Source organism: Dendrobates tinctorius, unplaced genomic scaffold (assembly GCF_039654945.1).
Source record: "Dendrobates tinctorius isolate UK_male_01 unplaced genomic scaffold, ASM3965494v1 ptg000070l, whole genome shotgun sequence".
Lineage (NCBI taxonomy): Eukaryota > Metazoa > Chordata > Amphibia > Anura > Dendrobatidae > Dendrobates > Dendrobates tinctorius.
This window is the reverse complement of record NW_027361738.1, coordinates 8,821,417-8,842,552: the sequence shown is the minus strand read 5'-3', so window position 1 is coordinate 8,842,552 and position 21,136 is coordinate 8,821,417. Positions and strand designations below refer to the sequence as shown.

At 47.6% G+C, this 21,136-nt stretch overlaps 1 protein-coding gene across 4 annotated transcripts in view; it reads left to right on the top strand.

Annotated features, from left to right (window-relative positions):
* The first annotated feature begins 19,388 nt into the window (after positions 1-19,388).
* TAX1BP1 (Tax1 binding protein 1) overlaps positions 19,389-21,136 on the top strand; it is a 188,044-nt gene continuing 186,296 nt past the window's right edge. For 2 of the 4 annotated variants that reach the window (XM_073581360.1, XM_073581358.1), the window contains exon 1: positions 19,389-19,575. The gene's annotated coding sequence lies outside the window, so the exon portion shown is untranslated. Of the gene's footprint in view, positions 19,576-19,817; positions 19,841-21,136 lie in introns of those variants that run through there. The other 2 variants (XM_073581361.1, XM_073581359.1) reach the window with 2 other exon arrangements.

Sequence of the window (21,136 nt, the reverse complement as noted above, 5' to 3'; positions counted from 1 at the left end):
GTAGAATGTAAGTCCGCAAGGACAGGGTCCTCTCCCCTCTGTACCAGTCTGTCATTGTAAATTTGCTTACTGTGAACGATAGCTATAACTTTGTATGTAACCCCTTCTCATGTACAGCACCATGGAATTAATGGCGCTATATAAATAAATAATAAATATATATATATATATATATATATATATATAAATATGAGAAAATTGGGATCCAGCAAAAGGATGAAAGTTCACCAGATTTATAAAAACTTCTTCTTTATTAATCCATAATGTCATAAAAAGTATGAGTAACTCCAATCAATTAGTAGCATTCCAGCAAGGGACTACATGTTTCAGCACTATGTGCCTTCCTCACGGTCCTCAAGGCACATAGTGCTGAAACATGTAGTCCCTTGCTGGAATGCTACTAATTGATTGGAGTTCCTCATACTTTTTATGACATTATGGATTAAAAAAGAAGAAGCTTTTATAAATCTGGTGAACTTTCATCCTTTTGCTGGATCCCAATTTTCTCATATTTCTATTTGTTGGGGCATACTCCCTGCCTGGATCCGTGCAAAACATAAGGTGAACACCGATTACTGCATCAAGAGGAACTCCTTTATGGTGAGCTGGCTATATGTTTTTCACATTGTTTGAATATATATATATATATATATATATATATATATATATATATATATATATATATAAAAATCAAAAAATAGGGCAGCACTACCAAAATTATACAATTGATGCAGAACCTATTTAGCAGTGTCCAAACAACCGATGATAAAGATGGGTCACTGTCGAAACGTCGCCACCTGAAGATCAGTAAAGTATCCACTTTTTTCACATTTAATTTGAAGTGCTGCCTATTTTTCTTGATAGATATATATATATATATATCTTTGCTGCCATAAAAAGAGGGGGACCCAGACACATTTCTTGCACAGGGGCCCCAAGCTGTCAGCATCTGCCTCTAGGTTCCACCACCTCTATTACATAATGATTGAGTTTAAAAACTGAAAGTCTTGCAAGGAGAAATAATACCAGATGTAACAGAATTTATTACCACTTGCTTTTATAACAACAACAGGAGAGGAAACAGATCAAAGAGAAAAAGAACAATATATGGGTCTTTTGTAGTCAAAGAGTTCATGATAATACACAATTTCACCTGCTTTGGAGGTAGATGTAGCCTCCTTATCTCTTGGGCAGCTGAGCAGGTTGCACCAAGCTTATGTCCACCCCTGAAGAACAATTCTTTACATAGTGCTATGTATGAGCATTGTCTCCACTCATATCAGTGCCTGTCTCTTTTGGGCTCACAACCTAATTTCCGGATCTCTCTCATACTATTTTCATGGGAAATCTATTAGTCCGTATCTTTTCGGAGTGTAGTAGGAGAAGCAAAGAAATCGTTCCATTAAGTCCCGGTAGCCCTTTTCCAACAAGACAACTCGGTGCGGCATGTTGCTGTGAGCAGCCTGTGTGGCACAAATCTCCGGACTGGAGATGAAACACATCTTGGATGTCATTGGCCAGCAATTACAGAGGTCTCATCTCCTGAGCCGCTCCATTCACTCCAGTGGCATCTTCGGTAACTATACAACAAATATTGGGAAGGGGCTAATAGATTTTTCCCTGGATGATTAGACAAAATGACACCAGACACATGACAAGCTTGGTATAAATCGTTTATTGTACATTGCACATACTGTACATTAATAGCCTTTAACTGGATTCAGTCACCTTCACAGAGAAATCATAGACTTCTTGGAGACAGAGCTTAGAAGTGACAACGCCCTTGGGATCACGTTCTGGGCAAGTAGGAGGAGTGCAGCTTAGAGCGGACCTGTCACCAATTTTTTCAACACCCATTCAAGCCAATGGGTGAAAAACGCTGCAAAAACACTGAAAGAAGTGACATGCTCTACATGTCCAAAAACAGCAGCAAAGCACAAAATCCTGATGACACAAAAAACAATGTGTGTGCATGAGATTTCTGAAATCTCATAGGCTTTGCTGGTGCTGTAAAACACAGCCAAAAATTAGCATAAAAAGCAGCAAAAAAACGCCCAGTGTGAACATACCATAGCAACATTTATGAGCAGTTTTGACACTAATTTATATTTAAAGGGGTTGTCCAGCCTTAGGCTGCAAGTCACTCTATGTGACTGCACAATTGTGAATCCTCACAGTGCGCACACTGTATACTGTGATGAATCTCCGGTGCCACTGGTCATGTGACTGCAAGTATGCAATTTGAATACTTATGGCCACATTCTGACTAGATGTGTCCGGCCTTCATTGATACAGTTGTACTGAGGGAGGTCGCACAGTCTTGTCATCATGTGACGACATGTATGCAAATCACATACTTGGGTGTTATGAATGAGTCACCGGAGGAGGAAAAAACAAAAATACAAGCTAAGTCCAGAAAACCAGAGAGGTTGGTAGCTAGCGGATTGCAGACCCCTGATCCTATTCACAACAACTAACAGTAGCCGTGGGGTGTGCCTACGGTGGTCCTAGACACCTCGTTCACAGCCGGAGAACTAAATAAACCTAAAGAAAGAAAGGGGAAATCTAAACTGCCACAGAGCAGACCCCAAAGCAATAGACAGCCCCCAACATGTATTGACGGTGAAAACAGATGAAAACACAAACACAGACAGAAAGACAGGCTGAGCAAACGATGGGGCCCTCACTAACTTGAAAGGACAGGAAAGAAAAGCAACTGTCTGCAATCACGCAAAAACCCTGCCAAAAAATAATGTCCAACATGACTGATAGAAAAGGCCCTGAAGTCACTAGACTTCAAAATCACTATATCAGCACTCAGGTATATTCTGAAAACAGAGCAAAGACATCAACTGATCAGAGACAAAAATGGAGTTCAGCCAGTCCCAACCAGGGCTGGCTGAACTCAAACACTAAGTAAACCAGACAAAATCTCATGTAACAATAGCAGAGCAAAAACTTAGCTTTAGTAGACAGGACTAAACTGGAGGCCAGAGCTCAGAGCAGAGAGGCTCACCAGCAACCCAGCAGGGCATCGGCGGCCTTATATCCACTCAGAGATTCCAGATGTCCAATCACACTCCACCTGTTCAGATGACAGGTTTTTCCCATCCAAATCAATTTCACTATCTCCTTTCACCAGCAGAGGGAGTTCATCGGACATCAAAGGTGAAGGAGAAAATGAGCTCATAACACTTGGGGTCAAGGGCCTGCAGCTCCTGGAGAATCATCTCCGTGTGATGCGAGGATTCACAAGTTTGCAATCACATATAGTCTGCAGTCACAGTCTAAGGCTGGACAACCCCTTTAATAAGACCACCAGTCCTGACACCCTTGTGGGTCACTCTGTTGACCGGTACCAGCTCCTGTAGTGTTGATGGTGCAGCCACAGATGTCACAAGACCATTCAAGCCTGTGATTGGCTGCAGCGGTCAGGTGATTGTAACAACGTCTGCTCAGAAAAACATCCCATGGCGTACTGTTGCTGTATTCACCTGATGGCTGCAGCCAATCACTAGCTTGTGAGTGACATCTGAAAGACTACTGTCATTGCCTCTGTAGCGGCCTTCCCTGGATCAACAGGAGTGACATGAGGTGGAAAAGTCTCCACTTGTTATTTTGTGACTATTACTCATGAGTAAAAATATATAAATAATGATAGACAATCACTTTAGGTAAAGCTGAGCTGGTGAATTTATATTGCCCGTCATCTTCTTTTCAGGGAAATCAGTGGTGAGGGCACACTCAGTTCAGGACATGACAGAGGAGCAGTGGTGCTCACAGAGGGGCAGCGCTTATCCCATATGGGCAGAGGCGCTCACAGAGGATCAGCACTTAAAGGGAAGGTGCCATCCCAAAAAAAAGTTTTCAGCAATTGAAAAAATGTGAAGAATTAATGTTTACATTTTCTTAAAAAATATTATCATTTGTTTTTAATTTTGTAAAATATGAAAAATAATTTTAAAAAGTTTGGCATTTCCACTTGTTAACACTAGGGGGAGCAGCTACTGAAGTTTGGCACAAAAACCTAGTGTACAACTAGCTCACATTACTGTCCTGCAGTAATTATGGGTGTACAGTGTCCATGATGTTTGATTTTGATATATGATCATGCCCTAAAATGGACACTGTATGGGTGGAATCTGCTGACATGGGGGTGGTGTCACTCCTCTCCTCCCCTACTGGGTGCTTGCTAAGGGAAAAGAGAGGATGACATTTAGGAACACAGTGAGCAGCCATTTTGATGGGGCCTGCAAAGTTACTGACTGTCTTTTCATGTAAAGTCTGGATCAGAACAGGTCATCAATCAGCAGAAATGTTTCCTGGATTTCTGTGGAGCAGACAAGCAGACGGTCCATCCATGTGTATAAAACACAGCGCTCTATGTACAATCCCTGGCACCGAACAGGGTGCCCCCCACAGACCAGCACACTGCTCTCCTGAAATACTCTGTGCTGCTGTCACCCTGCTCCTTCCACCATACATCAGGCCCCTGTCGCCTCGCTTTCACACATCGCCAGGACAGGATCTGAGAGGAATGGGGTCTTCGGTCACCGAGGATGGCAGGCAGCAAGGATTCTGGAAGCAGGGTGACAGCAGCACAGAGTATTTCAGGAGAGCAGTGCGCTTGTCTATGGGGGGCACAGAGGGAGATATATGGGGGAGGAGCAGGAAGACAGCAGCACAGAAATCCAGGAAACATTTCTGCTGATTGATGGCTTGTTCTGATCCAGACTTTGCATGCACAGACCCCATTCCCCTCCTCAGATTCTGTCCTGGCGATGTGTGAAAGCGAGGCGACAGGCGCAGTCCGGGGTGACACTGGGAAGCAGGCTGGGGGGGAATGGAGCCATACAGTAACGATAAAAATGAGACCCCTCTCTTCAGCTGCCTCACCAGCCCTCCCCTGACTGCACCTATCACCCCTGACCCGTGTGCATGTGCTCAGCCAGAACCACCCTAGAATGGGTCCCCTTTTAGCAGATCACAAATAATACCGCCATATACTTCACACACAATGCCGCCATATAGATCATACACAATACCACCATGTAGATCACACATAAAACCAGCAGGGTGACAGCAGCACAGAGTATTTCAGGAGAGCAGTATCACACGGCAGAGAATTAGATACACGGCTCAGCAGACAGTATCACACAGGAAAGCATTAGATACACAGCTCAGCAGACAGTATCACACGGGATAGGAATAGATACACGGCTTAGCAGACAGTATCACACAGGAGAGGATGAGATACACGGTTCAGCAGTCAGTATCACACAGGAGAGGATTAGGTACACGGCTCAGCAGACAGTATCACACAGGAGAGGATTAGATACACGGCTCAGCAGACAGTATCACACAGGAGAGGATTAGATACACGGCTCAGCAGACAGTATCACACAGGAGAGGATTAGATACACGGCTCAGCAGACAGTATCACACAGGAGAGGATTAGATACACGGTTCAGCAGTCAGTATCACACAAGAGAGGATTAGATACACGGTTCAACAGTCAGTATCACACAGGATAGGATTAGATACACGGCTCAGCAGTCAGTATCACACAGGATAGGATTAGATACACGGCTCAGCAGTCAGTATTACACAGGATAGGATTAGATACACGGCTCAGCAGTCAGTATCACACAGGAGAGGATTAGATACACGGTTCAACAGTCAGTATCACACAGGATAGGATTAGATACACGGCTCAGCAGTCAGTATCACACAGGAGAGGATTAGATACACGGCTCAGCAGTCAGTATCACACAGGGGAGGATTAGATACACGGCTCAGCAGACAGTATCACACAGGAGAGGATTAGATACACGGTTCAGCAGTCAGTATCACACAGGAGAGGATTAGATACACGGTTCAGCAGACAGTATCACACAGGAGAGGATTAGATACACGGTTCAGCAGTCAGTATCACACAGGAGAGGATTAGATACACGGTTCAACAGTCAGTATCACACAGGATAGGATTAGATACACGGCTCAGCAGTCAGTATCACACAGGATAGGATTAGATACACGGCTCAGCAGTCAGTATTACACAGGATAGGATTAGATACACGGCTCAGCAGTCAGTATCACACAGGAGAGGATTAGATACACGGTTCAACAGTCAGTATCACACAGGAGAGGATTAGATACACGGCTCAGCAGTCAGTATCACACAGGGGAGGATTAGATACACGGCTCAGCAGTCAGTATCACACAGGATAGGATCAGATACACGGCTCAGCAGTCAGTATCACACAGGATAGGATTAGATACACGGTTCAGCAGTCAGTATCACACAGGATAGGATTAGATACACGGTTCAGCAGTCAGTATCACACAGGAGAGGATTAGATACACGGCTCAGCAGGCAGTATCACAGGAGACAGTATTACAGATATGCCCACACTGGTGAAACTTCCAGCCCCCCCCCCCCCCCCCAATTATACACTAGACTATGGGCTGTATATGTCACTGTCCTCAGACAGCCATAAAAGCAAAGGTGTCAGATTACAGGAGATCACTGGGGCTGTGTGTGAGTGAGGAGGCGGAGACAGAGCAGGAGGACAGTGGAGCAGGAAGCACGGTGCAGAAAGTGGAGCTCAGCAGATAGCACTGGGCTACAGTAAAATGGCGCCCAGCCACACCTACAGCAGTGAATGGTGCAGCCCACAGGGGCGTGCCCAGTTCCCTGCTAATGAGGCTGCATGGTGGGGTCGGGAGCTGACCGCAGTCTCCTATGTCTAGGGACGGCCATATTTGCAGACTATATGAGTCCTCCACAGATCTGCAAATCAAGATGTCAGCGCTCAGTGGCTACATTAAAACATTATTACAAACAAACCATAAATCCTAGTTAGTACAACATTTGCTTTAACAACATGTTTTGTTACTTACTCTTTTTTTGCAAGTTATATAAAATTGCGGCACCTTCCCTTTAATAAGTTTTCATGTATCCTTTAATAAGATGTGTAGTAGAGGGGTTACATGGACGCTAAACTTCAGGAAAGAAAATTTCCAACGGATGAGAGATGATCTTGGCGCAATTAACTGGGACGATATCCAGAGACATAAAAATACACAAAGAAAATGGGAGACGTTTATTAGCATCCTGAATAGGACCTGTGCACAATATATACCGTATGGGAACAAACATGCGAGAAATAGGAGGAAACCACTATGGCTAAATAGAGCTGTAAGGGGTGCAATAAGGGACAAAAATAAAGCATTTAGAGAATTAAAGCAAGTAGGTAGTGATGAGGCATTAACTAAATACAGAAGATTAAATAAATTCTGTAAAAAGCAAATCAAGACAGCAACGATTGAGACAGAGAGACTCATTGCCATAGAAAGTAAAAATAATCCCAAAATATTCTTTAACTACATAAATAGTAAGAAACTAAAAAATGATAGTGTTGGTCCCCTTAAAAATAGTCTGGGTGAAATGGTGGATGAGGAAAAGGCCAATATGCTAAATGACTTTTTTTCAATAGTATTTACACAAGAAAATCCCATGACGGATAACATGATCAGGGATAAAAATTCTCCATTAAATGTCACCTGCTTAACCCAGCAGGAAGTATGGCGGCGTCTAAAAATCACTAAAATTGACAAATCCCCGGGCCCGGATGGGATACACCCCCGAGTACTGCAGGAATTAAGCACAGTCATAGATAGACCATTATTTTTAATCTTTAAAGATTCCATAATAACAGGGTCTGTACCACAGGACTGGCATATAGCAAATGTGGTGCCAATATTCAAAAAGGGGACAAAAACTGAACTTGGAAATTATAGGCCAGTAAGTTTAACCTCAACTGTGGGTAAAATCCTGGATAGTTTTCTAAGAGATACTATACTGGAGTATCTGGAGAAGAATAACCTCATGACCCAATATCAACACGGGTTTACGAGGGACCGTTCCTGTCAGACTAATATGATAAGCTTTTATGAAGAGGTGAGTTCCGGACTGGACCAAGGGAATGCAGTGGACATGGTGTACACGGACTTTTCAAAAGCTTTTGATATGGTGCCACACAAAAGGTTGATACATAAAATGAGAACAATGGGGATAGGGGAAAATATGTGTAGGTGGGTTAAGAGCTGGCTCAGGGATAGGAAACTAAGGGTGGTTATTAATGGAGCACACTCGGACTGGGTCACGGTTAGCAGTGGGGAACCACAGGGGTCAGTTTTGGGCCTGCTTCTTTTTAATATATTAATGACCTTGTAGGGGGCATAGAGAGTAGAATTTCAATATTTGCAGATGACACTAAACTCTGCAGGGTAATCAATACAAAGGAGGACAATTTTATATTATAGGAGGATTTATGTAAAGTAGAAGCTTGGGCTAAATGGCAAATGAGCTTTAATGGGGATAAATGTAAGGTCATGCACTTGGGTAGAATGCATAAGATGTATAATTATGTGCTTAATTGTAAAACACTGGGCAAAAAACTGTCACTGAAAAAGACCTGGGTGTATGGGTGGAAGACAAACTCACATTTAGTGGTCATGCATTAAAAGAGGCATAGATGCTCATGAGGAGAACATAATCTAACCTCTATATAAGTCACTAGTGCGACCACACTTAGAATACTGTGTACAATTCTGGTCTCCGGTGTATAAGAAAGACATAGCTGAACTGGAGCGGGTGCAGAGAAGAGCGACCAAGGTTATTAGGGAACTAGGGGGTCTGCAATATCAAGACAGGTTATTACACTTGGGGTTATTTAGTTTGGAGAATCGAAGGCTTAGGGGTGATCTTATTACAATGTACAAATATATGCGGGGACAATACAAAGACCTTTCTAATGATCTTTATACTCTTAGACCTGTGACGGGGACAAGGGGGCATCCTCTACGTCTGGAGGAAAGAAGGTTTAAGCATACTCACAGATGCAGATTCTTTACTGTAAGAGCAGTGAGACTATGGAACTCTCTGCCATATGATGTTGTAATGAGTGATTCCCTACTAAAATTTAAGAAAGGTCTGGATGCCTTTCTTGAAAAGTATAGTATTACAGGGTATATACACTAGTTTCCTTAACCCCTTTCTGACATCCGACGTACTATCCCGTCGACGGTACCCGGGCCCGTATGACCGTGGACGGGATAGTACGTCGGGCCCTTTAATGCGATACCGCGACTAAAGTTGCGGTGATTGCATTAAAATTCCGACGCCATCTCACCTTAGAAAAGATGGTGTCGGCATCCCGGGCGCTGTGATTGGCTGTTCAATTCTGAACAGCCAATCGCAGCGTTTCTCATTGTTTCAGCCAATCAGCTTGGCTGAAACAATGATGTCCTAGGCTGGGATCGAGTACCGATGTACTCGATCCTAGAGCCGGTGCCTGGCAACGCCAGGCACCGGCAAAAAGCACCCGGATTGGTGCGATCGCCGATCTGATCGATCGCGCCAATCGCAGTGCATAGTGGCGCTATATCGCCGCTGTGCCCTGCCAGTACCGGCCAGGATCGGTGCTATATTAGCACCGATCCTAGGCTGGAGCCTGATGCAGGCCCAGCAGGGCCTGCAGGAGTTGGCTGGCGCGATCGATTAGATTGGCGATCGCGCCAACCACAGGGCACAGCTGCGGTCACCATATGACCGCTCTGTGCCCTGCTGGTGACCTGGGCATGACCTGCCTAGTAATCGGAGCTGTGAGCTCCGATTCTAGGCAGTTGCCATGGTCACCAGGCAGATCAGAGATTGGTGGGATCGATGTAATCATTCGATCCCACCAATGACAGGTCACAGCAGCGATGTGACCGCTCTGTGACCTGCCTCTGACCTGTCTGCAGGGGTCCTCACTCTAGCTGAGGATTCCTGCAGAGAGGTCGGACGCAGCAAGAGCTCCTGTGCTGGGTATTGTGGTGCCACAGCTTGTAGCATCACAATCCCTGCAGAAGAAAGAAGAAGAAAGGAAACTACAATTGTAAGTGTTAATTGATCCCTGATCCCCTGCCCAATCTATCTTCATCCCCCCTCCACCCCCCCTCTTACCCCCCTTCACCCCCCTTTTACCCCCCTCCACCCCACTTTTGCGCCACCTCCGTGCGCAGCCGGCGAGCGTTGATCGATGACGCACTTCACCGATCAACACTCGTGCTCGCTTTTTTTTCCTTAGCCCCCTTTGCGCCACTTCCGTACACACATCCCGCAGCCGCAAAAGTTGGATAAGTGACACACGTCACTTATCCAAGCTTGTGCCTGCCGTTTTTCATTTTTTTCACACCCCTTTGTGCCACCTAACTACAACCCTAACTGTTGATCCCTGCCCAATCTCTCTTCATCCACCCCAATCCCCCCATCCCCCCTATTTTTACCCCCCTCCACCCCACTTTTGCGCCACCTCCGTGCGCAGCCGGCGAGCGTTGATCGGTGACGCACTTCACCGATCAACACTCGTGCTCGCTTTTTTTTCCTTAGCCCCCTTTGCGCCACTTCCGTACACACATCCCGCAGCCGCAAAAGTTGGATAAGTGACACACGTCACTTATCCAAGCTTGTGCCTGTCGTTTTTCATTTTTTTCACCCCCCTTTGTGCCACCTAACTGTTGATCCCTGCCCAATCTCTCTCCATCCACCCCAATCCCCCCATCCCCCTTCTCCCTATTTTTACCCCCCTCCACCCCACTTTTGCGCCACCTCCGTGCGCAGCCGCCGAGCGTTGATTGGTGACGCAGTTCACCGATCAACACTTGAGCTCGCTTTTTTTTCCTTAGCCCCTCCGTACACACATCCCGCAGCTGCGAAACTTGGATAAGTGACACAGTTCACTTATCAGAGTTTGTGCCTGCCGTTTTCCTTTTTTTTTTTTTCCACCACCCCCCCCCCTTGCGCCACCCCGTGCGCACATACAGCAGCCTAGTTTTGATAAGTGACACTTATCAGCTAGGGCCTGCTGTTTTAGACTTTTTTCCACAGCTTTTTCTTTACAGAAAGTTTACACCACTCACCCCCCCCTCACGTACACATACAGTTTTCAATAAAGTGTACACCCAATCACCATATTTACACAAAAATGTCATCAAATTCATCCCAACAGCGCTATTCAGTGGAGGAGGCATATGCTGTACTTGCTTCCGACACTGATAGCGATTTGGATGACGATCTGACTTTTCTTTATTTTTCGGATTCTTCATCCTCTTCTTCTTCCTCTTCCCCCTCCTCATCTTCCTCCTCGGGTCCTGTGGAACCGCCACGCAGACGCTCCAGGACAGAAGATGAGGCAGCGCCCACCATGCCCACAGCTGACCCAGTGCTCCCCCGTATGGACCTCGCCCCCTGAAAATTACGAGCCACTGATTCCTGATTTTGTGGCAGAATCAGGAATCAAGTTTGACACCACCGGCCTCACAGAAATTGACTTTTTCAAAGTCTTTTTCTCTGAGGATTTTGTTAACCTCATGGTGGAGCAAAATAATTTGTACGCTCGTCAATTTTTGGAGCAAAACCCGCGTTCAACATTTTCAAAATGGTCTCCTGTAGACGCAGTTGAAATGACGCAGTTTTGGGGCCTGGTCCTCCATATGGGGATACTGAAGAAGCCGGAAATTCGGCAATATTGGAGTGTTGATATTTTATACAACACTCAAGTGTTCCGAATGGTCATGGCCCGGACGCGTTTTGAGGCCATCCACAAGTTTCTGCATTATACTGATAATGCAGAGTGTCTCGCACGAGATGACCCCAACTTTGACCGTCTGTTCAAAGTTCGGCCGGTCATCGAACACTTCAACAAAAAGTTTGCTGAAGTGTACGTGCCCCAAAGGGACATCTGCGTGGATGAGTCCTTGGTTCACTTCAAGGGAAGGCTGCGATTCCGTCAATACCTGCCCAGTAAGAGGGCCAGGTACGGAATCAAACTCTATAAGTTGTGTGAGAGTACCTCAGGGTACACCCACAAGTTTAGAGTTTACAAAGGGAAGGACACCCGGATTGAACCCCCTGAGTGTCCTCCTTTCCTGGGAGTGAGTGGGAAAATTGTGTGGGATTTGGTGCACCCACTGCTGGATAAAGGTTATCACCTCTACACTGATAACTTTTATACCAGCATCCCACTCTACAAATCCCTCTCTGAGCGACGTACCGCAGCCTGCGGTACTGTCCGCAAAAATCAGAGAGGCCTCCCGAAGATGCTACTTGGGCAGATGCTCCGAAAAGGTGAGAGCAGAGCCCAATGTAGCGACCACCTGCTGATGGTCAAGTACAAGAGAGATGTCCATCTCTTGACCACCATACACGGTGATGGCAGTACCCTCTGCACTGTACAGGGTACCTCTACACAGGTCCGCAAACCGACATGTGTAGTGGGGTACAACAAAAACATGGGGAGAGTTGATCTCTCCGATCAACTCCTCCAACCGTACAATGCATTGAGGAAGGCCAAGGTGTGGTACAAAAGGCTGGCCGTGCACATCGTCCAAATGGCAATGCTCAACGCATTCCTACTGTCACAATATGCATGCCCCAGCGATACGTCATACCTTCATTTCCAGGAGGTAGTGGTTAAGGCCATGATGTTTGGCGCTCAGGAAGGAGCGGGCCCCAGTACTTCAGGAACTGAAGGTGCTCGTATTGTCCCAGGTCAGCATTTTCCGGGGGTGGTCCCGCGAACCCCAAAAAAAGGTAAGCCGCAAAAAAGGTGTCGAGTGTGTTACAAAAAAGGAATATGCAGGGACACCATTTATCAATGCGACACCTGCCCCGAAAAACCTGGCCTGTGCATGAAGGATTGCTTCAAATTGTACCACACCTCCATGCACTACTAATTTACATTAGATTAGTTGGGGGCACATCTAGATTTGTTCTTTGGGGGTCTAGTATCCAAAATGATGTCATATGTGGGTTTTTTTTCCTGTTTAGGCACATCAGGGACTCTGCAAATGGAACATGACGCCAGCAGACCATCAAAGTCTGCATTCCAAAACAACACTACTTCCCTTTCGAGCCCCGACGTGTGCCTAAACAGTTTTTTCCCACATGTGGGGTACCAGAGTACCCAGGACAAATTGGACAACGACTTTTGGGGTCCAATTTCTCCTGTTACTCTTGGGAAAATTAAAAATTGGGGACTAAATGATCATTTATGTGGGAACAAAACAGGATTTTATATTTTCACGCCTGGGCATTATAATCTTTAGTGAAACACTTGGGGGTTCAAAGTGGTCACCACACATCTAGATAAGTTCCTTAGGGGGTCTAGTTTCCAAAATGGGGTCACTTATGGGGGGTTTCTACTGTTTAGGAACATCAAGGGCTCTGCAAATGGAACATGACGCCCGCAGACCATTCCATCAAAGTCTGCTTTCCAAAACGTCATTACTTCCCTTTCGATCCCTGACGTGTGCCCAAACAGTAGTTTTCTCCCACATGTGGGGTATCAGGGTACTCAGGACAAATTGGACAACAACTTTTGGTGTCCAATTTCTCCTGTTACTCTTGGGAAAATTAAAAATTGGGGACTAAATGATCATTTATGTGGGAACAAAACAGGATTTTACATTTTCACGCCTGGGCATTATAATCTTTAGTGAAACACTTGGGGGTTCAAAGTGGTCACCACACATCTAGATAAGTTCCTTAGGGGGTCTAGTTTCCAAAATGGGGTCACTTGTGGGGGGTTTCCACTGTTTAGGCACATCAGACGCTCGTCCAACGCAGCATGACGTCCGATCTCAATTTCAGCCAATTTTAGGTTGAAAAAGTCAAACGGGGCTCCTTCCCTTCTGAGTCCTGCCATGTGCCCAAACAGTGGTTCCCCCCCACATATTGGGTATCAGCGTACTCAGGACAAATTTGACAACAACCTTTGGGGTCCAATTTCTCCTGTTACCCTTGGGAAAACAAAATATTGGGGACTAAATGATCATGTTTGTGGAAAAAATATGATTTTTTATTTTCACGCCCGGGCGTTATAAACTTCTGTGAAGCCCTTGGGGGTTCAAAATGGTCACCACACATCTAGAGAAGTTCCTTAGGGGGTCTAGTTTCCAAAATGGGGTCACTTGTGGGGGGTTTCCACTGTTTAGGCACATCAGACACTCGTCAAACGCGACATGGTGTCCGATCTCAATTCCAGCCAATTTTAGGTTGAAAAAGTCAAACGGGGCTCCTTCCCTTCTGAGCCCTGCCATGTGCCTAAACAGTGGTTCCCCCCCACATATTGGGTATCAGCGTACTCAGGACAAATTTGACAACAACTTTTGGGGTCCAATTTCTCCTGTTACCCTTGGGAAAATAAAAAAATTGTTGCTAAAATATTATTTTTGTGACTAAAAAGTTAAATGTTCATTTTTTCCTTCCACGTTGCTTCTGCTCCTGTGAAGCACCTGAAGGGTTAATAATCTTCTTGAATGTAGTTTTGAGTAGCTTCAGGGGTGCAGTTTTTAGACTGGTGTCACTTTTGGGTATTTTCTGCCATATAGACCCCTCAAAGTGACTTCAAATGTGAGGTGGTCCCTAAAAAAAATGGTTTTGTAAGTTTTGTTGTAAAAATGAGAAATCGCTGGTCAACTTTTAACCCTTATAACTTTCTAATAAAAAAAAATTTTGTTTCCAAAATTGTGCTGATGTAAAGTAGACATGTGGGAAATGTTATTTAGTAACTATTTTGTGTCACATCTTTCTCTGTTTTAAGGGCATACAAATTCAAAGTTTGAAAATTGCAAAATTTTCAAAATTTTTGCCATATTTCTGTTTTTTTCATAAATAAACGCAAGTTATAGCGAAAATTTTTTACCACTAAAGTGAAGTACAATATGTTACGAGAAAACAATCTCAGAATCGCCTAGATCCGTTGAAGCGTTCCAGAGTTATAACCTCATAAAGGGACAGTGGTCAGAATTGTAAAAATTGGCTCGGTCATGAACGTGCAAACCACCCTTGGGGGTGAAGGGGTTAATATTGCGTTGATCCAGGGAGCTAGTCTGATTGCCGTATGTGGAATCGGGAAGGAATTTTTTTCCCCAATGTGAAGCTTACTGTTTAACACATGGGTTTTTTTTGCCTTCCTCTGGATCAACATGTTAGGGCAAGTTAGGACAGGATATGGGTTGAACTAGATGGACTTAAAGTCTCCCTTCAACCTTAATAACTATGTTACTATGCTACTTATCACATATGGGCAGAGGCGCTCACAGAGGGGCAGCACTTATCACATATGGGCAGAGGCGCTCACAGAGGGGCAGCACTTATCACATATGGGCAGAGGCGCTCACAGAGGGGCAGCACTTATCACATATGGGCAGAGGCGCTCACAGAGGGGTAGCATTTATCACATATGGGCAGAGGCGCTCACAGAGGGGCAGCACTTATCACACATGGGCAGAAGCGCTCACAGAGGGGCAGCACTTATCACATATGGGCAGAGGCACTCACAGAGGGGCAGCACTTATCACATATGGGCAGAGGCGCTCACAGAGGGGCAGCACTTATCACATATGGGCAGAGGCGCTCACAGAGGGGCAGCACTTATCACATATGGGCAGAGGTGCTCACAGAGGGGCAGCACTTATCACATATGGGCAGAGGCGCTCACAGAGGGGCAGCGCTTATCACATATGGGCAGAGGCGCTCACAGAGGGGCAGCACTTATCACATATTGGCAGAAGCGCTCACAGAGGGGCAGCACTTATCACATATGGGCAGAGGCGCTCACAGAGGGGCAGCATTTATCACATATGGGCAGAGGCGCTCACAGAGGGGCAGCGCTTATCACATATGGGCAGAGGCGCTCACAGATGGGCAGCACTTATCACATATGGGCAGAGGCGCTCACAGAGGGGCAGCACTTATCACATATGGGCAGAGGCGCTCACAGATGGGCAGCACGTATCACATATGGGCAGAGGCGCTCACAGAGGAGCAGCACTTATCACATATGGGCAGATGTGCTCACAGAGGAGCAGCACTTATCACATATGGGCAGAGGCGCTCACAGAGGGGCAGCATTTATCACATATGGGCAGAGGCGCTCACAGATGGGCAGCACTTATCACATATGGGCAGAGGCGCTCACAGAGGAGCAGCACTTATCACATATGGGCAGATGCGCTCACAGAGGAGCAGCATTTATCACATATGGGCAGAGGCGCTCACAGAGGGGCAGCATTTATCACATATGGGCAGAGGCGCTCACAGAGGAGCAGCACTTATCACATATGGGCAGAGGCGCTCACAGAGGGGCAGCATTTATCACATATGGGCAGAGGCGCTCACAGAGGAGCAGCACTTATCACATATGGGCAGATGCGCTCACAGATGGGCAGCACTTATCACATATGGGCAGAGGCGCTCACAGAGGGGCAGCACTTATCACATATGGGCAGAGGCGCTCACAGAGGGGCAGCATTTATCACATATGGGCAGAGGCACTCACAGAGGGGCAGCACTTATCACATATAGGCAGAGGCGCTCACAGAGGGGCAGCACTTATCACATATGGGCAGAGGCGCTCACAGAGGGGCAGCATTTATCACATATGGGCAGAGGCGCTGACAGAGGGGCAGCACTTATCATATATGGGCAGAGGCGCTCACAGAGGGGCAGCATTTATCACATATGGGCAGAGGCGCTCACAGAGGGGCAGCACTTATCACATATGGGCAGAGGCGCTCACAGAGGGGCAGCGCTTATCACATATGGGCAGAGGCGCTCACAGAGGGGCAGCACTTATCACATATTGGCAGAAGCGCTCACAGAGGGGCAGCACTTATCACATATGGGCAGAGGCGCTCACAGGGGGCAGCATTTATCACATATGGGCAGAGGCGCTCACAGAGGGGCAGCGCTTATCACATATGGGCAGAGGCGCTCACAGATGGGCAGCACTTATCACATATGGGCAGAGGCGCTCACAGAGGGGCAGCACTTATCACATATGGGCAGAGGCGCTCACAGATGGGCAGCACTTATCACATATGGGCAGAGGCGCTCACAGAGGAGCAGCACTTATCACATATGGGCAGAGGCGCTCACAGATGGGCAGCACTTATCACATATGGGCAGAGGCGCTCACAGAGGAGCAGCACTTATCACATATGGGCAGATGCGCTCACAGAGGAGCAGCACTTATCACATATGGGCAGAGGCGCTCACAGAGGGGCAGCACTTATCACATATGGGCAGAGGCGCTCACAGATGGGCAGCACTTATCACATATGGGCAGAGGCGCTCACAGATGGGAAGCACTTATCACATATGGGCAGAGGCGCTCACAGAGGAGCAGCACTTATCACATATGGGCAGATGCGCTCACAGAGGAGCAGCACTTATCACATATGGGCAGAGGCGCTCACAGAGGGGCAGCATTTATCACATATGGGCAGAGGCGCTCACAGATGGGCAGCACTTATCACATATGGGCAGAGGCGCTCACAGAGGAGCAGCACTTATCACATATGGGCAGATGCGCTCACAGAGGGGCAGCATTTATCACATATGGGCAGAGGCGCTCACAGAGGAGCAGCACTTATCACATATGGGCAGAGGCGCTCACAGAGGGGCAGCATTTATCACATATGGGCAGAGGCGCTCACAGAGGAGCAGCACTTATCACATATGGGCAGATGCGCTCACAGATGGGCAGCACTTATCACATATGGGAAGAGGCGCTCACAGAGGGGCAGCACTTATCACATATGGGAAGAGGCGCTCACAGAGGGGCAGCACTTATCACATATGGGCAGAGGCGCTCACAGAGGGGCAGCACTTATCACATATAGGCAGAGGCGCTCACAGAGGGGCAGCATTTATCACATATGGGCAGAGGCGCTCACAGAGGGGCAGCGCTTATCACATATGGGCAGAGGCGCTCACAGATGGGCAGCACTTATCACATATGGGCAGAGGCGCTCACAGAGGGGCAGCACTTATCACATATGGGAAGAGGTGCTCACAGAGGGGCAGCGCTTATCACATATGGGCAGATGCGCTCACAGAGGGGCAGCGCTTATCACATATGGGCAGAGGCGCTCACAGATGGGCAGCACTTATCACATATGGGCAGAGGCGCTCACAGAGGAGCAGCACTTATCACATATGGGCAGATGCGCTCACAGAGGAGCAGCACTTATCACATATGGGCAGAGGCGCTCACAGAGGGGCAGCATTTATCACATATGGGTAGAGGCGCTCACAGATGGGCAGCACTTATCACATATGGGCAGAGGCGCTCACAGAGGAGCAGCACTTATCACATATGGGCAGATGCGCTCACAGAGGGGCAGCATTTATCACATATGGGCAGAGGCGCTCACAGAGGAGCAGCACTTATCACATATGGGCAGAGGCGCTCACAGAGGGGCAGCATTTATCACATATGGGCAGAGGCGCTCACAGAGGAGCAGCACTTATCACATATGGGCAGAGGCGCTCACAGATGGGCAGCACTTATCACATATGGGAAGAGGCGCTCACAGAGGGGCAGCACTTATCACATATGGGAAGAGGCGCTCACAGAGGGGCAGCACTTATCACATATGGGCAGAGGCGCTCACAGAGGGGCAGCATTTATCACATATGGGAAGAGGTGCTCACAGAGGGGCAGCGCTTATCACATATGGGCAGATGCGCTCACAGAGGGGCAGCGCTTATCACATATGGGCAGAGGCGCTCACAGAGGAGCAGCACTTATCACATATGGGCAGATGCGCTCACAGAGGAGCAGCACTTATCACATATGGGCAGAGGCGCTCACAGAGGGGCAGCATTTATCACATATGGGCAGAGGCGCTCACAGATGGGCAGCACTTATCACATATGGGCAGAGGCGCTCACAGAGGAGCAGCACTTATCACATATGGGCAGAGGCGCTCACAGAGGGGCAGCATTTATCACATATGGGCAGAGGCGCTCACAGAGGAGCAGCACTTATCACATATGGGCAGAGGCGCTCACAGAGGGGCAGCATTTATCACATATGGGCAGAGGCGCTCACAGAGGGGCAGCATTTATCACATATGGGCAGAGGCGCTCACAGAGGAGCAGCACTTATCACATATGGGAAGAGGCGCTCACAGAGGGGCAGCACTTATCACATATGGGAAGAGGCGCTCACAGAGGGGCAGCACTTATCACATATGGGAAGAGGCGCTCACAGAGGGGCAGCACTTATCACATATGGGAAGAGGCGCTCACAGAGGGGCAGCACTTATCACATATGGGCAGAGGCGCTCACAGAGGGGCAGCATTTATCACATATGGGCAGAGGCGCTCACAGATGGGCAGCACACAGCCCCGGACATTGCTCAGTGTGGAAACAATGGCTGAGTGCGGGTTTGTTTCCCCGTGTCCATGGCAGTGAGCGGCGGCTCCTCCTCCTGACGACGTCAGCGGATCACAGCCGCCTCTGCCCCAGGAATTCCAGTCAGCTGACACCTCCGCCATCATGGGAACCGGAAGTGACGAAGCCTGGCGAGACCGAGAACGAAAACAAGCAGTGAAGCTGACACGCGGAAGCGTCTGGGAGCTGCCGCCTCTCGTTCACCGGCTGGCGTGTCCTGCTCTCCTCTCCGGGGTTCGCACTGAAGGCCAGCAAGTCATCTGCCGGCATCCCTGTATAGGTACGACTCGCTCCTTGGTTTTAACAGCTGTTTAACGCAGTGTTAGCTGCGATTAGTGGCGGGTACGCGGAAGACCGGCCTGTATGGTTGGGCGGTAGATGCGCCGACGTCCCTGTCCGTTACACAGAGGTCACCGCCCGTGCAGGCCTCTCTGGCGCAGTTAGGACAGTTCAGGGGGCGTGGCTATCCCTGCGTCACTCCGACCCGCCCTCATTATTTGGACATAGGTGAGGGGGCGGGGCGTCCACTGCAGCCGTGCGTGAAGGTGAGGGCCCGTCTGTCAGTGCCCCGTGACGTCATGCGCCGCCCCCTAGTGTTCAGGAGGTCTGCTGACAAGGCCCCTGCATGCTTTCCTGTTACCTAGTTGTTTCCATAGTGATGCGGCTGGAGGTGTGTGATCTTGTAGGCAGCCATGTCTCCGGCCTCCTCCTCTACTGCTTTCACCTTCAGCTGGTTGTTGGGGAGGAGGGAGGACGCTTTCAGTTCTGTCTTCTTAGCTCACTAGCCAGGCTGAGCATCTGCTGATAGTGAAGGTGTCAGAAGAGAAACCGGGGTGTTGATAGGAATATTACAGCGCCACAAATGAGTCATCAAGGTTTCAAATTGACACTATAATGAAGCCTGGTGTTGTCCCTTTGCTTTCTCTCTCTAGTGCCCCCTAGTGTCGCTGCTCCTTCTGTGGCTGTGCTCTTCTCCTTCTTGGCTCAGGCCCTGTTCAGACGGCTGCAGTGACCTCTGACATGTGTCTGACGGATGGCGTTCAGTCGCCTCCATCACCCGCAGGCCGCCATGAGTGTGCGGTATGTTATACTGGATAGCGGTGTACAGGTGATCACGCTCTTCTGTAGCTTCCAGAGATGAAATGACTGTGTGCTCACTACCTTATTGCTACGTGCGTTCAGTCTTTTTACCGACCTCACATAGCGGACAATATAGTCCCCTGAAAGGTAAAAATGCAGCAGGTGACAGCTGTACGCTATAGCCGATCATCCGCGATTGGTGTTGGCTCCGATGATGGCTTTTTAACCCCTTAGATGCTGTTGTCAATAGTGACTTCGGCATGTAGACGGTTAAATGTGTGGCATCGCTCTTCAACCCTATTGGCAGTGTGCGCTAATGATTATGTGGCGCTGATGATTACCTTGGCAATTCGTTCCCAAACATCAGCCTTCAAGGGTGCCCTAGTGCCCTGTTCAGAAGTTAACAACGTTTAGGTGGTAAAAAAGCAACCATTTTCTGTCTCTTCATGTCACTTTGTATTAATTCCTGAAAGGGTAGCAAACGACTTGACAGGAGTTTGGGATACGTTGAGGGGCGCTGTTTTTAAAGCTGTCTTACTTTGAGGGGGTTTTCCAATATATAGGACCTCTAAAGTCACCTCTAAGAAAAGTTGTGTAAATTTCCTTGAAAAAAGTGAAAAATTGATGCTACAACTTTAAACCTTTTAACATTCCATCAAAATACAATGATATTTATATATAGTGCTGATGTAATGCTGAGATGAGGAAGATGTTATTTATTGACTATTTTATGTGCTGTGACTGTCTGGTATAAAAGGATA